The sequence below is a fragment of the Prunus avium genome, chromosome 2 (assembly GCF_965620075.1).
Source record: "Prunus avium chromosome 2, drPruAviu1.hap1.1, whole genome shotgun sequence".
In the NCBI taxonomy this organism is placed as follows: domain Eukaryota; kingdom Viridiplantae; phylum Streptophyta; class Magnoliopsida; order Rosales; family Rosaceae; genus Prunus; species Prunus avium.
The window spans coordinates 27,834,753-27,843,086 of NC_142285.1; the positions used below are offsets into that span (position 1 = coordinate 27,834,753).

General features: G+C 34.0%; 1 long non-coding RNA gene and 1 pseudogene across 5 annotated transcripts; one reads left to right on the top strand and one right to left on the bottom strand.

The window, feature by feature from the left end:
* Positions 1-541: 541 nt before the first annotated feature.
* Positions 542-3,163, bottom strand: LOC110747860 (uncharacterized). 5 transcript variants are annotated; one of them, XR_015833616.1, is made up of 5 exons: positions 2,991-3,162; positions 2,597-2,793; positions 2,387-2,478; positions 1,915-2,068; positions 542-801 (listed from the first exon to the last, which is right to left on the bottom strand). It is a non-coding gene; the product is annotated as an uncharacterized LOC110747860 (long non-coding RNA). The 5 variants fall into 5 exon arrangements; XR_015833613.1 differs by having other exon boundaries at positions 2,387-2,496; XR_015833615.1 differs by lacking the exon at positions 542-801 and adding an exon at positions 1,133-1,401 and having other exon boundaries at positions 2,387-2,496.
* Positions 3,164-3,310: 147 nt separating this feature from the next.
* Positions 3,311-3,829, top strand: LOC148296775 (rust resistance kinase Lr10 pseudogene; annotated as a pseudogene).
* The last annotated feature ends 4,505 nt before the right edge of the window (positions 3,830-8,334 follow it).

Genomic DNA, 8,334 nt, shown 5'->3' on the forward strand with positions numbered 1-8,334 from the left:
TTGCAGTACTTTGAAAGCAAATATATTTATTTTCAGTCATTCGATCCGATTAGTCAGGACTAAGAATTATATTGGTTTGATAGCAACTTTTACAGATAGTAGCCGTAGAGGGACACGCATAAAGATATCAAGTGAGTTGTCCATAAATTAAAGGGAGCTTTAGTAATATACCCAAAATAGGGGCTGAAATTATAAAAAAAACCCCACATGGAATGCACTTTAGAAACATACCCAAAAACTATTTAGTACATAAGAAATGAGTGTTGAAGTTCCTATAAATTACATCTCTACCATTAATTAACTTAAAACAAGCCCAGCACAAAAAACTCAAAAAAAACCCAAAACAAGCCCAGCCCAATTTTTTTTTAAAAAACCCAAACTAAAAAGAAAAATAACAAAAATCAAGGAGATGTCCGTACGACCCTTCTCCATTGAAGCTCCGTACACTGTTAATACCATGTCATAGAAGTACATTGTTAATACCATTTCATAGAAAAACATTGTTAATACCATTTCATAAAAAAAAACATTATTAATACCATTTCATACAAAAAAACATTGTTAATACCATTTCATACCAAAAACATTGTTAATACAATTTTATACAAAAAAACATTGTTAATATCATTTCATACAAAAAACATTGTTAATACCATTTCATACAAAAAAAAACATTCTTAATATCATTTCATACAAAAAACCCAAAAAAGTCGAGCAAGACATCCGATATCCTTTGTAGAAACCACCTCCAATTGTCCAAAGTTTCACCATATACAATCACAACGGCAAAAGGAAATACATCTACAAGAAAAAAAAGTACACTGTTAATACTACGTCATAGAAGTACATTGTTAATACTATGTCATAGAACTATATTTCTTGTAAAAATCACATTATGCATATCATAAACTTCAAGTGCACAGCTATATATAGAGCAAAATATAGAGCATGCTTTGTTACTAAAATTCTTTTAATACTATGTTATAGAAGTACATTGTTAATACTATGTCATAGAAATTAACTCAGTTGCAGGGTATGAACAGTATAACAACTGTTCATACCACTTACTGGAAGTTAACAACTACATCATTTTATTTGCATAATAGGTACAATAAAAGTGTACAACTCCATACCACTCAAAATCAACTACATTTCATTTTCATAATTAATTGATCATTCATCACTCCACATACCATAAACATGATTTTCAAATCATAATCAGATTCCAGTAAGCAATTGGTGAAATCCATAAAAGAGTACCTCAACTCAAAATGACCTAACCTAAGCCTAAACCTACTACACAACTAGTTGGACACCCAATCAAAAGAAGTTTGAGACAAAATAAGCATTAAAGTTCCAGCACCATATGTGCACTTGGCCACTCTCAAATCATCCATATATCTACAAAAAAACAACCACCAAAACAAAAATAACTACTAGCGATAACAATGACTTCTGACCGCATTAACAGTGACTAGTACTATTATCACAGTGCAATAACATCATTTCAACACAAATAAACTCAGATTCAACTGAAAAAGGATACATCAATTAATATAAAAACCGAATCGAAAAAACAAAGTATATCGTGTATAGCGAGTTTGATTTCTTGTTAAATTCCTGAACAAAGTAAAACAAAACCTAATTGAAGATGAAGTCCACATATTGCAACATTATATAACATGTTAAATAATGCAAGCAGCTATGGAGTCTTGTGAAAGCCAAACAACATAACCTACACCCTTGAATTATGCAGGGCTAGTCAATTGTGAGAGACAACCAGACAGGTAAATCAACTTTGGCATAAACAAAGGAGTAAATTCCCAAGACAGTTGCAGCAGTATAAAATGTGGAAATTATTCTTGCCAATAATTGCAAGAAGATAGAATATTTTCGCAAACCAATGATGTTTACCTCTACAAAGTGTTCCAATTCATATGTATTTCCATTGCTTTCCTAGTTCTCAATGTTTCAGCAAAACTGAAGGCAAAGTTTCATTATGCTGTCCAGTATCCTTGATAAAGAGCCAATGTCCAAGAAGGATCGTGAAATTAAAGATGATAAATACCTATAGGAAATTTTAGAATTCCATGAGTTCTGCTATAGAAAATATGGACAAAGCACATACAAGGAATAACTAAAAATATGTAAGAGCAACAGTAACAAGTGCTTCAACAAATTAATTAAACGAACAGAAAAAAAATAAAAAATCAACGCACAATCATGCTTCGGTTATGTGCTTGGCAGAAATACAAAGTCAACATGAACCTCTAATAGATTGAAAAAGGTCCACAAAAATTCATAGTTGACTAAACATGAATTTCCTTGTAATATTCAAAAAAGAAACCACATATCCTATCAAGTGTGGGCAAGGTGTCGAAAAGACCTTTTGATTCCCTAGTGAATTATTGGCCATCAATTTATATGGAGCTCTTCTGCTCCAAGCTATCATCACAATCAGCAATCAAGGATCTCTAGCTACAAAAATAAATAGAACTGTGGAACGATAAGCCTAAAAACAAAAACTCAACAAGTTTGAGTAGCTCTCAAATGGCTTTCCCCTACCTACAGAGCAGCATCTTGCATAGAATTTTACCTCAAAGAAGGAGTTGAAGTCGAGACGCATTAGAAAACGCCTAACGCTTCCACGAGACTAGACCTCGTTGACGGTGATGTTACGGCCGTCGAGGTTTTGGCCGTTCATGCCTTCAATCGAATCCTTCATGGCATTCTCGTTGTTGAAGGTGACGAAGCCGAAGCCCCTGGACCTCCCGTCTCACGGTCGTTCATGATCTGAAAACACAAAAAGAAACCAAATCGAATCAGATCCGTCCATCAAAACCAAAACGCCGGAGTATAATCAAACAAATACACAATCATAAACAAAAATGAAAAGGAATCGATCGATCTTCAATCTTTGGGAGAGAAAGATCAAGTAACATAGAGAAACAAAGATCAAGTAGCAAAGAGAGAACATGCATCAAACAGACCTTCGATTCGGTGGCCCAGGCGAGCCCTCCAACGAAGCTTAGAATGATGAGGTTGAACAAAAATTGAGGTGGAAGAACAAAAACGGAAATTTGGGGTTGAAGATGAAGATGAGTGACCAAAACTCGTGAAATGAGTTTCTGCTCTGGCTTCAACACGAGATAAAGGATTTGAATTCCAATTTTATGATAAAAGGGTAATAAAGATATTTCATCTTATTAATTAAATTAAAAAATATACGATTGTTGATTTTTGGGTTTATTTTGGGTATGTTTATATATAATGAATGGTATAGGGTATATTTATAGTTTTATGTCTAGGAATGGGTATTTCACTAAATTTCTATAAATTAAAATACTTGTGTTGATGTATAAATCTGAATCAAATATAATTAGGTTAATTTTTGTCATCTCTATCTGCAGTTTACACAGTTTCTGTGGCTCTTATCGCAGTGGGGGCTCTCATCATCTACCATGCCTATAGCTCCAACAAAACAGAGAAAACAAATCAGTTGAGAATTGAAAGATTTTTGGAAGATTACGTAGCTCAGAAGCCAAGCAGATATTCCTATGCTGATATTAAGAGGATAACAAATCAATTCAAGGACAAGTTGGGGCAAGGAGCCTATGGAACAGTTTTTAAAGGGAAGCTTTCCTCTGAATTACTTGTTGCTGTGAAAATCCTCAACAATTCAAATGAAAATAATGGAGAAGATTTTACAAATGAAATAGGAACAATGGGTCGAGTGTACCATGTCAATGTGGTTCGCTTGGTTGGCTTTTGTGCTGATGGGTTTATACGAGCTCTTGTGTATCACTACAAGAAAACAGGCCTTCTGTGACCAAATTTTACATGGCGCTGAAAATTCCGTCATATTTGACTTGTATAAGTGAGGAAATTTTGAAAGTCGTCACCTAAACGTCTTGAAGAGATGTAACAAAATTTTCGCTCCATGTTCGTCACGTTATAATTTTGGTGTCGTCACAAATTAAATAGCGGGAAATCTTGGCGCCCAATTTTTTTACTAAATGTGACGAATAATGCACATTCGTCACAGACCATGAAAGTGAGGCCCGAAAATTTTATTGGGTGAAGATTGGCAGCGTCACTTATGGCCCAAAAGAAAAAGAAAGAAAAGCTAAAGCTTCAGTCACTTGCTCATAAAAAAAAAAAAGCTTCAGTCCCTTCATCGTCATCACTAGCTGCCCTCTCATCCACAAACCACCGGCGACGACGACCACTCCTCCTCCTCTCTCTCTCTCTCTCTCTCTCTCTCTCTCTCTCTCTCTCTCTCTCTCTCTCTGTGTCTCCTGTTGTGTAGATTTCAGCTGCACCAAAATGGATTCAGCTGCATCCTCAACTTGTGATACTCGCAAGTGCACGAGCCGTTCGGTAGTATAGCGTATGTAAGTGCGAGGTCGATCCCACGAGGATTGGTGATTGAATGATTCAATTCATTTTCCCTACACAAAACAGAAATGAAAAAGAAGGGAAATAAATAAAACAAGGAAGAAAGAAAATAACTAACTCAAGCAGATAAGTTCCCAAGTTCAATTAGATTAACGGATTGATTCTAGCTAATGTATGATTAAGCCATGGTGTGTGGTCATAACCTTGTGTTCCTAATTCCCTAATTTGATCATTTGTTGTCTAACCTAAAATTAAGCATTAGGAACCCATTAAGCATAGAAGAACAATTTAAACAACCAAGCATGTATCTAATCCCTGTTGTCGAATGTCCATACATACTCTTCCTATTCATAGTTCAATTCGAATTAAAGCATGGTGTCTACTCTTAATTCAAACCAAGATAGCTAACATGCAAGCCTAAATGGTGATCAATCATTCAAACTAGCATATTAACTTATAAGCATAATGAATAAGAACAAAAACCATAATTGAAACTTGGAAACTAATCAAACTTGAATACTTAAGAAAGAATGTACATTACAAGAAAAATAAATTACAACTAAGAAAACATTAAAGAAAGCTAGAATTGAGAACTAGAAAGCAAAACTAAGAGAATTTGAGGGAGAGAAGGGAAGGGAGCTCTAGAGAAGTGTTTGAGAGCTCCCCCCCTTGGGGTGTGTTTACAAGCTTGGGAAACCTCACTATATATAGGCCTAAGGAAGCTGAAAATCTGAATTAAGTATGGCTAATGCATACAACACTTGTTTTATAAAATCTGAAATGGTTGATGCACTTCACTAATGCATACAACACTTCCATTATAAAATCTGAAATGGTTGATGCACTTCACTAATAAATCCCACCAGCAGCCCTAGCTCATCTTCATGTCACCATGACCAAGCTTCCAACCAGAAATAATAGCTCATCCTGAGGTCAGCATGACCAGCAACTTCAAGGGCTTACGAATTGGGCTTCCCTTAAGCAAATTAAGACTTTAAGCACTCAAACTTGAAGTTCAGAATGTCTTCTTTCCAGCCATATATCATTTGGGCCAATCCAAGGTCGGAGGAGGAAGTTAAGGCCAAAACAAATTGCTAACTCATTTTACGCGCTGATAAAATCCATCCTGAGCATGGCTCTGTGTTTGCTAGGTAACAGACTCCATATTTATCCAATGGGGCTGAATTTTGGATATGTTATATTACACACCCATTGGAACAACTTTCATGAAGAATGTGGCCTCATCCGAGCTATGTAGGTTGCTGAAACAAAACTTGCAATATGACCTACGAAACTGGGCTGGCAGGGGACTGTAGCCAAAATTGAGTTTGTCTTTAAGCTCTTCATCCATTCATCCAAATTAGGCCCTAACATGCATGGATTGCATCATTTACTATCCAAAGCCCTCATTATTACCTAAAGCTCAATGAACTGAAAGATAAACACAAAAAGGATTAAAAGCACAAGTTTAACTCAAAAACATAACCAAATCATAAGCTAGAAGGGTACAAAATGATATGTAAATATGCACCGATCAAATACCCCCAAACCTAGATTTTGCTAGTCCTCGAGCAAAACAAAAGGAAAACAAAGATAAAAACAAACAAGAAGTTAACTAGACCACTTTCGTAGGTAACTCGATTGCATTGAGCATATGCAACAAGCCTTTAAACCTCTAGGCATCCCTAGTAGGAGGAGTTGTGTCTCCTGAGGGTTTAACAGATACGATACCCACAAACGTTTTACTGACTCTGTAAAACAAGGTAATTAGAAAACTTAAAAGATTGTTAGTCCTTAAGCAAAATAAAAAACAAAAACAAAAAAAAATAATTACATTAACAAAAACAAAACAAAAAAAACAAAACAAAACAAAACAAAACAAAAAAAATTACAAAAATAAAAAGAACTCAAAACAATCTTTCCGAACATTTTCTGAAGAGAAATGACTCATGCACATGACTCAAAAGTTTTAACAATAAAAGCTCAATTTTAAACATTATTCACAAAGCGGCAAAGTTCAAAACATAATATGCTCAAAGTGTGGTAGTGTGATAGCCAAATGCAACAAATTCCCCAATCTTAGTTTTCACACAATTTCAAAAATCATACAAAGCACAAGTTCAACTTCAAATCTCACCAAAGTTGTCCTCTCACAAAGGAATCACTCGGAAGAGGGCTATAATGCAACACTCAGTTATAAACATGAGATTAGAGTTAAACCATAAAGACTTAACTCGAAATAGAAAGATGAAGAACTTGCATTAATATGATCTCAAGAAGGATGCCAAACACTTAAAAGTAGAAAAATGAATGCAATTCAACCACATGACATTTAAGATCAATTTAGGTCTTTAACATAGGTTGTAATGGGGCCAAGGGTGTAAGGTGAGTAAGAAATGAAAGGTATGGATAAAACAAAGTCCAAGGAACTCAAAATATAAGAGCATAAAACAATTGTTTACAAGACTTCGAATCATCACAATGAGAATTTATTTTTCTTTTACATGATCAAAACTCCTTATACCTTCATTTACATTGATTCACTCCTTTCCTTAAACACCAATTTATTTTGAAGGCCCAAAAATGAAACCCAAAAATGAAATTTCATTCAACCACCACTTAATCACAACTTTTCTCTTTTCTTTCACCAATTGTGTGATTTTTTTTTTTTTTTTCTTCAAAATGTAACACCAATTCCTAAACTTAGTATGAAAAACACATCCCAATTAAAGCTCATGAGTTCCTTAGAAAGGTAAATATTTGTTTTTCAGGCTAAGGCGAGGAAATATAATTGGTAAATGAAAGAAAAGGTTTACATGTAGGCTCAAAATGGTTAACAATGGAAAATCATGCTTAAGCATGCATAAGGTTAGCTTGAAAGGTACAAACGATCCAAAGAGGGCCTAATATCATTTCTTAAATGTCATGAAATCGAATTGCAAAAGAATGAATGACTTTTAAGTATTCAACCAAATCAATGAATAATGAGATCAAACAACAACTTTGATGACAAGAAAATAAGAGTATGTGTATAACACTCATGAAATGAAGCACAAGGCTCAAAAGCTCACATTTATGGTTATATAAGTCTAATTTATGCTTGATACAATTCTTTGGGTCATGCAAATCCTTTAATTGGAGAATTATGAAACAAATGGCAAGTGCGAAGAAGGTTTCGAACATATCATGCTAGAATGATGCCAAATTAATCAATTAATTAAATTTTTTTTTTTACAATAAAAATTTACAAGGAAAAAAAAATAAATAATAAATAAAATTCAATTTTCATTTAAGTCATGCAAACATTTATCACAATCTCATCAAATGTGTTCGGAAAGTGAATAAAATCAAAATCAAAATAAAAGCAAGACTTAACAAAATAAAATAAAAATAAAAACAAGCAAATAAAAAAAAAAAATAAATAAAATTAAGGAAAAACCAATTTTACATGCTAAACTCCAATACCCCCAAACCTAGAAATGAACATTGTCCTCAATGTTTAAAAATTAGGAACAAGCAATGTCATAATAAGAAATGAAAGGTACTAAAGTAAATATAAACCACACAAAAAAAAAATAAAAAACACAAATAAAATAATTACAAAAATAAAAATTACAAAACAAACAAACAAATAAACAAAAAAGAAAAAAAATGAAACAGTAAAACACTCGAAACAGAAAGCCCTAAACAGACAAAACAGTAAGCCCTAAACAGACAGTCTTACGCAAACCAAAACCCAAACAATTGAAAGCCCAACCCAAAAGAAAGTTAACCCACCTTGAAACCTAAACAACGGTGAAAACCCGACCCACAATGAAATCCGAAGCCCACACGTTTTTTTTTTATTATTTTTTATTTTTAAGAGAACATGGGTCATGATGTCTCGGTTCAGTGTAAGGGACCAACTGACAGGGCGAGACACGTGTTGACGCGTAG